Below are 12648 nucleotides of genomic sequence, written 5' to 3'. Positions count from 1 at the left end.
GGCATGCTGCTCCCTACCAGACAGGGTGGAAGGGCATCACTGGTCCTCATCCATCTCCTAAATCTCTCATGTGTTGGCTCCAAGCGCCATACCCCGGTAAACCGCTTCAGCTGGTGGGCTAAGCCACATGAGGGGGTGGTGTTAACACGGAACCACTGGGCAAATGACTTCCATGATGAAGTCACCGGCTGGGGCGGAAAAGCTCTCAGATGAGCTATAACGGCCACATGCTCACGACCAAGGCGAGCCACCAAGTTGGAGGAAATCGGCCATGGTCAAACCTGGAGAGGGATGGACTCCACCAGGTTTCAGATGCCCAAGACACGCCGCATGATGAGCACACCAAACTGGTGCAAAGCTTGTCATGACGGCTCCCCGACAACTCCACCAGGAGTTAAGGGTGCAAGTAGAAGAAGAAGTATTATGGCCCCAGTAGATCCAAGAATGTGTTTTGCAGCTCTTTTTATCCTCCTTTATGGGATTAAGGTGGAAGGAGAATCAGTTCTAATATAAAAGAATGTTCTCCTGGAAACAGGAAATCTGTGAGGCTACATGGGATGGTCAATGGATTAATTGAGTAGCTCTTCAGAGGCAGGACAAACACAATGGATTAAATCAGCTACAGGTATACGTATCTAGGCTATGTAATTCTACAATGCCAACTTACTCAAGAAACAAAAACAAACTTCTCTTTGGTTCAGCTTTTAATTTACTGAAAAAAACTAAAAATATGATAGAAAAGAATATTCCTCCATTGAGAAGTATTTAAAGCCTATCAAAGCCTGAACTTATTGTATTCCATGTTCCAATCATTTCTAATGACCTCTGAGATAACTGTAATCCCCAGGTTCGGTGGGCTGTTTTAGTCTAGGGAAAGACATTCTCCGGCCCTCCAGTCTTGTGAAATCTATTTCTGTAGATGCTGAATGATGTTTTCCCCTATTACAAATCAGTACCACGCAATAACAAACAGTACACCATATCCAATTAAACAATTTAGCTTTATAATTCTTAATTTGATTAAGGGGTTAGTAAAGAAAACAAAAAGAAAAGGGCCCATTTTTATGAAAGAGTCTAATGAGCACATTGGAACTCGAGACTTTCCCCCAGGCATCGTCGACTCTTGTCCCCATTCCATGGCGATTCAGTCCTGCAGTCTATGACCTTTCCCTTCTGGCATCTTCTCTCACCATCTTCTGCTGAACAAAAGCCCACGAATCCCTTGCTCTCGGCACACAAGAAAGGAAAACATTGGACGGCACACATTCCAAAGCCCCCATTATCTCTAGTCATAATGCAAACACTGCTGCTACAGACAAACCATTATGTTAACAGTGAAACCTTTCCCAGGGCATTACATAGCAAAACATATAGTTTCCAGAACAAAACCCATGTTCTGTTTCCTACTACTACTACTGCTTCTGTTTGCAGTTTCTGATCTCATCTTCAATAAAACTTTGAACAGTATTTTTCCTCAACGTTTCGATGATGACCCAGTTAAGGTCCTATTAATGAGCTGCAATGGAAATTTGCAGATGATTTTCCCCAGGAGAAAAATCAAAGAAACGGTCACGAATTTGCTTGTAGACTCATTGATTCAGCAGGTCAAGAATGGTCATTGTTACAATTGTTCCTTAAATCACACAATACTTAGGTTACATTGAGCTGAAACATCTATCTTTCCATTAGAGTTTTTAAACGATTACTTTATCACATGCAATATCATTTAATTCTCTGAAAATTGTTCCATATCACTCACTGCAGCTCTTTAAATACATGATCAGTAGGCTATTTAAAAGTTTCAATACACTGCCAGCTGTATATTTCATTCTCATTCATTGGAAATCAAAAATATCAAAATCTGGCTCTTTAAATATATCATCACAGGGCAATGTTTCAGGCTCAGCATCTCTTATAAAATGTTTTTCATGCCAGGAATGCATTTAAGAATTCAGGAGCATGTAACCACAATTTTCCTTCAATTTAAATCAAAGGTTGAATGATTTTATGGTTGTACAGTAGTGCTTTGGATATGTTACAGAACTAGTAATTCAGAGATATGGACCAATGAATTTAAATCTCACAATGGCTGCTGGGGAAGTTAAATTTAGTTACTCAAATAAATTTGGCATATAAAGGCAAGATTACTAATTGTGATAAAACCCGCATCTGGTTCACTGATATCTTTTAGGAAATGAAATCTTCAGTCAAGGGCCAAATGCAACTGCATGTCAGCAACAAAGTTGCAACTCTCAGCTGCCGCATGGAAGATTAAAAAATCAGATCCAATTGAAGATTGTCAGTAAGTACCCAGATCTGATGAAATATGAATGATTTGCAAAAGGCTACATGGCTAGATCCTAGAGCGACCCTGAACAGTCACATCAAAAACAAGTCTTCTGAAGACTGCAGAACATCAACTGAAATATAATCTTGACAGTAGCCTATGTAAGTGGATGACTTACACAGCTTTAAAAACTTGAATTGTTGTTAAGTCTTGGCAGAATTATTTAGAATAGAGATTCCTCCCAGTGCACGTGTTGAATATGCAGGATCGCAGTGAATTTTTGCTGCACCTGAAGAATTTGGTTAAATGAACACCATCTCCAAAAATTTCCTGTCAATGTAAATGCTCGATAGTTTTGCATTTAGTACATATGGATAGAGAGAAATTTCTATCCATGTGCCACAATGCAATCTGCCGTTCATCAAAATCTCAAGTTTTTCCAAAGTCAGCAAATAAGCTTTTCGGAATATTAGGATGAAAAATTTGATTGTGCTATTTGTTTTCTTTTAATTATTGGGTTAGACTAAATGCTTTTCCATTTTTTTTTAAGATTAAAACATGCCATTAAGACTGAGAATTCCATGAATATATTGTCAAAAGCTGAAGTCCTTAGGTTAATGATGTCTATGCTTCCATTCAGAATGGTGGGTCTAGCACCAGAGATTCCAGCAGCAGAGCTAAATCTTGCTGATATTTCCCAGGACTCATGCTGGAAAAAATGGCTCTCAGACGGTGATGAACTGATGGAATTCAATGGAGTTCTTAGAGATATGGAAAAGAAAGGAGATTATAATAATATTCATTTATTAGGTACTTTGGAATTTAAAAATTCATATATATTTAAAACTAGTAAGTGTTTAAAAAATCACTAAATGTTCTTAGAAGTGTTCTAGCTGATAAAATACGGAGAGGCAGGACTTTGCTAAAAGCAGAACTCTCAATGATTTTCAGGATGGAGCTTCATTCATAGCCCTGCTGTTCCCCTGGCCCTGCCACTGGAAGCCTGGGTAGCTTAAACAGCAAGGTTTCCCTTCCACATCAGGGCCTGGTACATTCAGATGAACGATGAGCATGCTGGCAAGATCTGACCCAATAATATCTACGTGAACAAATTCATTCAGTATATAGTTTAACTATTATAGCCATTAACATAAAATGTTTGCTTTCTAAAGAAATGGAAGACACCTCCTCCACAATTTCCATCAGCACAGGTGCACCACAAGGCTGTGTGCTTAACCCCCTGTTCTTGCTTTACACTTATGTCTGTGTGGCTGAGCACAGCTCCAATGCCACATTTAAGATGGCTGACAGCATCATGATCATAGTCCAAATCAAACACGGTGATGAGTCAGCAATTAGGAAGGAGAGTGAAATTCTGGCTGAGCGATGCCATAACAATAACCTCTTACTCAATGTCAGCAAGACTTTGGAGCTAATTATTGACTTCAAGAGTTGGAAAGCAGGAGGTCCATGAGACAGTCCTCATTGAGGGAATCAGAGCTGGAGAGGGACAGCAACTTTAAGTATTATCATTTCAGAGAATCTGTCCTGGGCCCAACATGCATGCCATTAAGAAGGAATTATGGCTCCTTAGAAGTTTGCAAAAGTTCTGCATGACATCTGAATCTTTTGACATAATTCTATAGATGTGTGTTGGAGAGTATACTGACTGGTTGCAACATGCCTGGTACAGAAACACCAGACTCCTTGAATGAAAAATCCTGCAATAAGTAGTGGGTATGGCCCAGATCATCACAGGTAAATCGTTCCCCACCATGGAGCACATTTACACAGAGTGCTGTCACAGGAAAGAAACATCCATCAAGGACCCCAAACCATCCAAGCCATGCTCTCTTCTCATTGTTGCCAACAGGAAGAAAGTACAGTAACCTCAGTACCCATGCCACCAGTTTAGGAACAGTTCTTACACCTCAGCCATCAGGCTCTGAACCAGAGGGGATAACTACACTCAACTTCAGTTGTCCCATCACTAAACTGTTCCCACAACCTAAGGAATCATTTTCAAGGGCTCTTCATCTCATGTTCTCCATACTTAATGGTTTTTTATTTATTATTATTCTTTCTCTCATTTTGTATTTGCACAGTTTGTTGTCTTTTGCACACTGGTTGAATGCCCAGGTTGGTCTGGTCCTTCATTCGTTGTGTTATTCTGTGGATTTATTGCATATGCCTTCAAGAAAATTAATCTCAGCGTTGTATATGGTGACATATATGTACTTTGATCATAAATTATGTTTGAACTTTGACATTTTTTTTGTAATCTTAAACTATTCTAAGGAGCAATAAGCTGCCATAGTAGTTGACACTTCCATTTAAGTATTCTTTTTATCGCGGATCACTGCTGAACTGTCATTTAACTTATTTATAGATGTACAATGACTTTCTATAGATGGTAAGAGTAAAATTCTTCCAAAAATGAATTAGTCATATTAGCAGATGCTGAACTCCTATGTTTTCATTCTCAATGCATCACAAAATTGACATTAATGCATATTCAACAGCATGATGAAGAAAAATTTAAACAAAGCTACAAACTCTTCATAACCACGTTCTTAAACAGAATGTCAGAAAACACAAGAAAATGAAACTGCAAATAATTATGGAATTCCTTAGTTGTCAAGTTGCCTAGCTAACCCTTTCTAAAGGCTGCATGCTTTGACAAACATAAGTGGTCTCCAAGAAACAGATTGAAATCTTGCTGCACATATGAAGAAAGAGCCTGCTGCCAATCTGCTAATATAAATTAATAATGAGGCCTTCAAATTAAGTCAAATAAGAACCAATAAATTTTTAAAGATTAAAGATTAGCTCTATTTTTCACATGGATATCAAAACATCAATATATACAGTGAAATATATAATTTGTTCATTATTTTATAGACAATTCTCTGTAGCAATCAAGAATACTTGTCTCCACTGAGGCAATTTCAAATGACAGAACCATTGAAACATACTTTTGCTGTCTTAGCTATTTCTGATTTATTCCCACTATTTATTCAGTTTCAAACAGTTCCACTATGGCTTCTTAATCTTCACTGCTGTTTATGACAATTCTGCTTGTTTAAAATTATCTGAGATTAATCTATCAAATAATAATAATCTGATTAAGAAATACTCATCCAGGGTTTGCAGCAGATCATCACTTATTTCTCAGCCACTCCTTGGACATGGTGAATAGTCAAAATATTTTTAAGCTAATCCTATTGAGCAGAAGAGAGAAGTTGACAGGGCAGAAAACAATGATACTCTTATGTGCAAAAGCTTTTTGAAGGAATTTTATTTGGTAGCATGAACAGATTTTAGGATATTTTCATTTGTAGAGTCAGACAGGAAATGCTAAAATAACTTTAAATGACTACCTTAAGAAATAAACCACATGATTGCATCTTGGCACAATCCTGAGAAGATCATGCTTACCATTTATAGAGATTTGAAGATATTTTGTAAAACATGTATAAGCAGATAACTAGAGAATTTTATAGATAGAGAAATGATTGCTGCACAAGATCTCAATTTGTAAAATATGAAACAACAGTTATTGTGTTAATTAGATACAAGTAATATTCTTTGAGGGAGCTTTGAACTTCCTGCTTTGAACAATGAAAAATACCAGAGGGACTAACCTTAATGAGCAAATTCATCTGAGGGGGAAACAATTTTGTGAAATGATTAACTTTTCCCTGTATTCTATTAGGGTTGCTTTTGTTTGCTTAAAAAATATGCTGCAAATACCTACGTTACTTATGATTTAGATAAACTACATTGATTTGAAATTTTGCAAATATAACTGAAATGAATGAATTACTTTAACTTTTTCAGAATCTTGGACTTGTGAAAAGGCTATTTTAAGCTTCTCAGGAGGACAAACGTTTTAATGCTTCACCTGAATGCAGCTGAACTGTCCATACTGTGCAGTGTATCTAATGTTGCCATTCATGCTAGCTTCAGTCTTTTGCATAGAAATATTTGCTGCACGATGGAGTAGGCAACAATGAGGGCAATGAGTTATCTGGGGACTGGTAAGTCTGTATTTCCTTCACTCATCAACTTAAAGGATTGTCAAATGTATAAATTTCAAAGTAAGCTTGTTATCAATGTACTTATATGTCACCACATACTACCTTGAGGTTCCTTGTTTATGCAGGCATTCAGACTAAAGCAAAGAAATACTATAGAATCAATGAAAGCCACACACAAAGACTGACAAGCAACCAATGTGCAAAAGACGACAAACTGTGCAAATTTGAAAAAAACACAAGTAATACTAATATACAAATAATACCGAGAATATGAGTCTTTGAAAATGAGCCCATAGGCTGTGTTTAGTAATCAGTTCAGTGCTGTGGTGAGTGAAGTTATACACATTGGTTCAAGAACCAGATGGTTGAACAGTAACAACTGTTCCTGAACCTGGTGGTGTGGTATCTAAGTCTCCTGTCCTCCTTCCCAATGGCAACAGTGAGAAGAGAGCATGACCTGATGGTAGAGATGCTGAAAGTACTGTGTGAAAATGATGAAAGCTTGTATCAGTGAATCCAATGCAAGGATAACAAAGGAAACAAGAAGAGTATGAAATAACAGGAGAACAGAATAAGCAAGAAAGGTTCCATATTGTAGACTTTGAAATCTTCAACAGTTAAAATCCAAAGGAATAGAAGTCCACACTAGTAACAGTTAATTTTCAGTCAGGTGTTTGACTGGAAGGAACTAAAACTTAAAAAAATTATTGGGAGAGACTTTGGCTCAAATTGATCATGACAATGGAGAACACTTGTTTAGCTGTCAGCTGTGCCAGACAACACAATGCCTAATCAATAAACAATCATTATCCCAATTAATAATGCAGAAATGACAAACCATTACAGATCCATTACAATTTATTCTGATCCAGCACTTAAAGTCTTAGGTTCAAACATCTCCATAAATGGACTCCATTCTTCATGATATGTGGTGTTCACTGTAATGATTTGTAACTTCAAAACACTAAACAATGGAGTCACAAAGTGATTCTAAGTTCGAGCTTACTATAAACAAGGCGTGCATTTATCATATGGCAGTGTTTATGCAAAAAACCCATAATGGATTATTTAAATGAACAAGAATGCTTATTGAAACAATATAAATGCTTACAAGATTACTCAAGCATTACTAAAATATTAAAATATTAAATACACAACACTCTTCCCTGCTTAGCTATAAACTCTAACTTTATATACAAACATTTGTAGAATGCATCTCAATGTGTTTGTGTGTGTATATATATATATATATATATATATAATGAGTGTGAGTATATATGCATATATACGCAGTGTCTATAAAAAGTATTCATCCATTCACATACCCACCTTGTGGTAGTTTTCAGGTTTTATTGTTTTACAACATTGAATCACTGTGGATTTAATTTGCCTTTTTTGACACTGATTGACAGAAGAAGACTCTTTCATGTCAAAGTGAAAACAGATCTCTAAAAAGTAATCTAAATTAATTACAAATATAAAACACAAAATAATTGATTGCATAAGTATTCATCCCTCCATTAATTTGACACATCAAATCATCACTGGTGCAGTCAATTGGTTTTAGAAATCACATAATTAGTTAAATGGAGATCACCTGTGTACAGTCAAGATATTTCAATTAATTGTACTAAAAATACACCTGTATCTCCGTGTCCAACTGCTGGTGAGTTATTATCCTGGCAAAACCTACTCTAAGAAGGCAAAAGAACACTACAAGAAAACTGTGAAAAGGTTATTGAAAAGCACAAGTCAGGAGATGGATACAAGAACATTTCCAAGTCATTGAATATCCTTTGGAGTACAGTTAAGTCAATTATCAAGAAATGGAAAGAATATTGCACAGCTGTAAATCTGCCTAGAGTAGGCCGTCCTCAAGAAACTGAGTCACCTTGCAAGAAGGAGACAGTGAGGGAGACCACCAAGAGAACAATGACAACTCTAGAGGAGTTACAAGCTTCAGTGGCAGAGATGGGAGAGACTGTGCATACTACAACTGTTGCCCAGTGCTTCACCAGTCGCAGCTTTATGAGAGAGTGGCAAAGAGAAAGCCACTGTTGAAAAAAAAAAATCACATGAAATCTCTGCTAGAGTTTGCCAGAAGGCATTTGGGAGACTCTGAAGTCAGCTAGAAGAAGGTTCTATAGGCTGATAAAATCAAAATTGAGCTGCTTGATCATCAGTCAAAATGGCGCAAACCAAACAGTGCACATCATTACAAACACACCATCCCTACCATGAAGCATGATGCTGGCTGCATCATGCTGTGGGGATGCTTCACTGCAGCAGGCCCTGGAAGACTTGTGAAGGTAGAGTGTAAAATGAATGCAGCAAAATACAGGGAAATCCTGGAGGAAAACTTGATGCAGTCTACAAGAGAACTGTGACTTGGGAGAAGATTTGTTTTCCAGCAAGACAATGACCCAAAGTGTAAAGTCAAAGCCACACAGAAATGGCTTTAAAACAACAAAATTAATGTCCATACCTCAATCCAATTGAGAATTTGTGGTTAGACATGAAAATGGCTGGTCACTCATGATCCCCATGCAATCTGATAGAGCTTGAGCAGTTTTGTAAGGAAAAATAAAGAAAAATTGCACTGTCCGGTTATGCTAGAATGAGTCTCAACTATACAATATACATAATAATACAACTACTATATTCAGATATCCATAGCATAGTAAATTTTAGATTGTTCCATTCAAGCCTAAAGATTTAATCGCTGTGGAGTACTTCTTACTCTTGTGGTATAATGTCTTTCCTGACAAGAGGGTCACTTTGGGTGAGACATGTGGCTGTGAAACAATCTCAGGTTCTAAACCTCCTCCCTGCTGATTGCAGGAAGTGGCTCTGACAGCAGTAGCCAATTTTCTTGTCCTTTTTCTAGCTTTTATTTTTCCTTTGTCTAAGATATACACCATGGTCTTAGGAAGGTCCATTTAGTTCACTGGAGCATTCCCTAGCTAGTTGATCAGCACAGGTCTTCAGTACTCAGCTAGGTACTCCATCCTGACCAGATGCTTTCCTTGCATTCACCCTTTTGAAAGCAGCCTGCACATCACCTTCAGCTAATGAGCCCAAAATATCATTGGGAGATCTGGGGTACACGATGGCTTCCCCATGTTCTGGTGGTCAAAGTGAGCATTGAAGGTATTGTGCTCATCTGGAAGCAATGCTCTGCTGTGAACCATATTGGTTGATTTAACTTTGTAAGAAGTTGTGGCTTTCAAACCCTGCCACAGCTATCAAACATCCCTCTATTGATTTGACAGGTGTGTAAAAAGGGCCCAAAGAATCAATGGGGACCCGAGTCACCCGAACCACAAACTGTTCCAGCTGCTACCTTCCGGGAAATGGTACCACAGCATAAAAGCCAGGACCAACAGGCTCTGGGACAGCTTCTTTCACCAGGCCATCAGACTAATTAATTCACGCTGATACAATTGTATTTCTATGTTATATTGACTGTCCTGTTCATACTGTTTATTATAAATTACTATTTTTACTCTTCATGTACATGAAGGATGTAAGTAATAAAGTCAATTCAATTCAATTCAGCCTGAGTAACATATAAGAAGTTTTCTAAGATGTGTTGCCTACAAAAAAACTGTTGCAGTCAGAGCACTGCTTTTGTCGCCATCATAATTCTTCTGAGCAGCAAACTCCTTCCTTGGTGCAATATGCTTTCCAAGCAGAGGCCTAGAGGTCCTGTTTGTCCTCTGTTGGGCAATGATTCATGGTGTTCAACATGGAAACATTTATGGCATCATCCAGTAACTTTCTTTATTCACTTTCAGTTGCCTTCATTGTAGAGAATGTTGCATGCAAATGGTGGATGGATCTCCAACCAAATTGTAGTTGTCTCAGCCACTCACATCCCCACAATGCTGGTCCTCCTGTTTCTACCATATACAAGCTCAATGTGACTCGTTGGTTGTTGTATTCTACTGTTATGAATGTCATTCCCACAGGAATGATCTTTTTCTCCAGTATGAGTTCTTGTAAATATATCTGGAGACTTCAAATCATTATCTTTGAAATGCTGGTCAAACACATTTTATGGAATGACTGAAACAGCTGAACCAGTGTCCAATTCCATTGTAATTAATTTGGCATACATTTCTGGTGCAAGCCATACTGCTTGTTTATTTTAATTCATCTCCTAGTGGCCACCCATTTTAATTCCACTTCCTATTCCCATTCTGAGATGTCAGTCCATGGTCACCTCTACTGTCACAATGAGGCCACACTTAGGTTGGAGGAGCAACACTTTATATTCTGTCTAGGTAGCCTCCAGCCTGACGGCATGAAAAATGATTTCTCGAACTTCCAGTAATGCCCCCCACCCCTTCACCATTCACCATTCTTATTTCCCTCTCTCACCTTATCACCCACCTTTGATGCTCCTCCCCTTCTTTCTTCCATGGCCTTCTGCCCTCTCTTATCAGGTTCCAACTTCTCCAGCCCTGTATCTCCATCACTAATCAACTTCCCAGCTCTTCATTTCAACCCTCCCCCCTCCTGGTTTAACCTATCACCTTGTGGTTCTTCCTACATTTCCCCCACCTTCTTACATGAACTCATCTTTTTTTCCAGTCTTGCTGAAGGGTCTCGAATCAGAAGGACTTGGGCCCCCGAGCGTCGTCGGAGAAAGGAGGTCTTCTATACGCCACATTTCCCGCGACCGCCAGGCGGCCGGGGATTCGGCGCTGGGCTCTTCCCTCTTCACTCGCCGTTACTGAGGGAATCCTCGTTAGTTTCTTTTCCTCCGCTTAGTAATATGCTTAAATTCAGCGGGTCGCCACGTCTGATCTGAGGTCGTAGGCAGAAGAGAACCGAGCGCCGGCCGGGCCACGCCAGGGGGGCGCAGGGCAGGCAGGCAGGCAGGCAAGGCAGTGTGCGACGGCTGGCAGCAGGCAGGCCAGAAGGCGGACCGGCCCGGCGCGCGCCAGCTCCCCCGCCGCTGGCGGGTGAGACGGGTGGGTGCCAGGCGGCCGCGCGTCACGCTCGCGCAGGCCGACCGAAGGCTGGCTGGCTGGCTCCCCTTGCACCCCGCGGTGCACGGGCGAGACCCGGGCTCGGCTGAATTCGCTTCCCAAGAGCACCGACGGACGCCGGCGCGGACTGAAGTGAGCGGGCGTAGCGAGTAGGCGGTGCGGGTTGAGCCGAGCGGCGGAAGAGGTGCACATGCCAGGGACGCGCCGCAGCGCGAGGCCGACCCCTCCCGTGCATGCGAGGCACGGTAGAGGCGCAGCCCTCTTTCCCCGTCGACCCTCTCTCGCTCTCCATCTCTCCTTCGCCTCCAAACCTCCTCGATCGCCTCGCCACTCGGTCTCGCAGCGGCGCACAGAGGCTCAACGCTGGCAACACACCACACGGCAACGCCTCGGCGAGGCAGGCGACAGTCCCGAGCAAGGCGGCGGTCAGAAGCGACGACGAACTCGCGGCCCTCGCGGCCGAGGGGCGCGGCGCTACCGCAGCGACGGCCGTGCAGGGGAAAGGCGCTGCCGCACCACGTCCGCTGGCGGACGGGGTGAGGCCCAGGTGGGCACGGGTCGAGGGCCTCCGAGGTGGCCACGCGGCTCCACGGGGGAGGCAGCTGCGTGGCGCGGAGGGCTCCGGGGTCTGCACTTAGGGGGACATAGAGGGTTCAGGCCCCTCTGTGACACCCCAGCCGCGCGCCTGCCAGCCTGGCGGCAAGCGAGCGCAATTGATCGTACAAGCGACCCTCAGACAGGCGTAGCCCCGGGAAGAACCCGGGGCCGCAAAGTGCGTTCAAAGTGTCGATGATCAATGTGTCCTGCAATTCACATTAATTCTCGCAGCTAGCTGCGTTCTTCATCGCCGCATGAGCCGAGTGATCCACCGCTAAGAGTTGTCTAAGAGGTTTTCTTTCAGCTTTGTGCCGCCTCGCTGGACTCAGGCCTCCCGTCGCTCCTGCCATGCCGACGCTCCACCGACGACCAAGCTCCTCCTCCTCCTCTCCTGGGCAAGAGCGAGAGAGCAGGGAAGGCGGACGGCGCGCGTGTGGCAGGAGATGGAGCGTGAAGCAAGAGAGCCGGCTAGACCAGCAGGCAGCCCAGGACCGCCCAACACCCCACCTCCACACGGAGAGGAGCACCAGCGAGCGACGGCCCTGTCGCGCTCTCGCGCTTACATTCGTCAGACTAATCATGGTTTGAAGGAAAACATCAGGGCGTTCGCGATCCGCCGCCGCCGGGCCAAAGGCCTGCACCCGGGGCGCGCTAGACGAGCGGAGGCAGGATCTCCACCACCGCCGCCTCCCAACCAACCGAACCGTGTCGGGCTTGCCGAGCCGCG

The 12648-nt window shown here is 42.0% G+C and overlaps 1 non-coding gene across 1 annotated transcript; it reads right to left on the bottom strand.

Moving 5' to 3' along the window:
- Positions 1–12050: 12050 nt before the first annotated feature.
- Positions 12051–12204, bottom strand: LOC140205665 (5.8S ribosomal RNA). Its single transcript, XR_011887932.1, has one exon. It is a non-coding gene; the product is annotated as a 5.8S ribosomal RNA (ribosomal RNA).
- Between the last annotated feature and the right edge of the window lie 444 nt (positions 12205–12648).

The sequence above is a fragment of the Mobula birostris genome, chromosome 11, assembly GCF_030028105.1.
Source record: "Mobula birostris isolate sMobBir1 chromosome 11, sMobBir1.hap1, whole genome shotgun sequence".
Taxonomy (NCBI): Eukaryota; Metazoa; Chordata; class Chondrichthyes; order Myliobatiformes; family Myliobatidae; genus Mobula; species Mobula birostris.
This window is presented reverse-complemented; position numbering and strand designations above follow the sequence as displayed.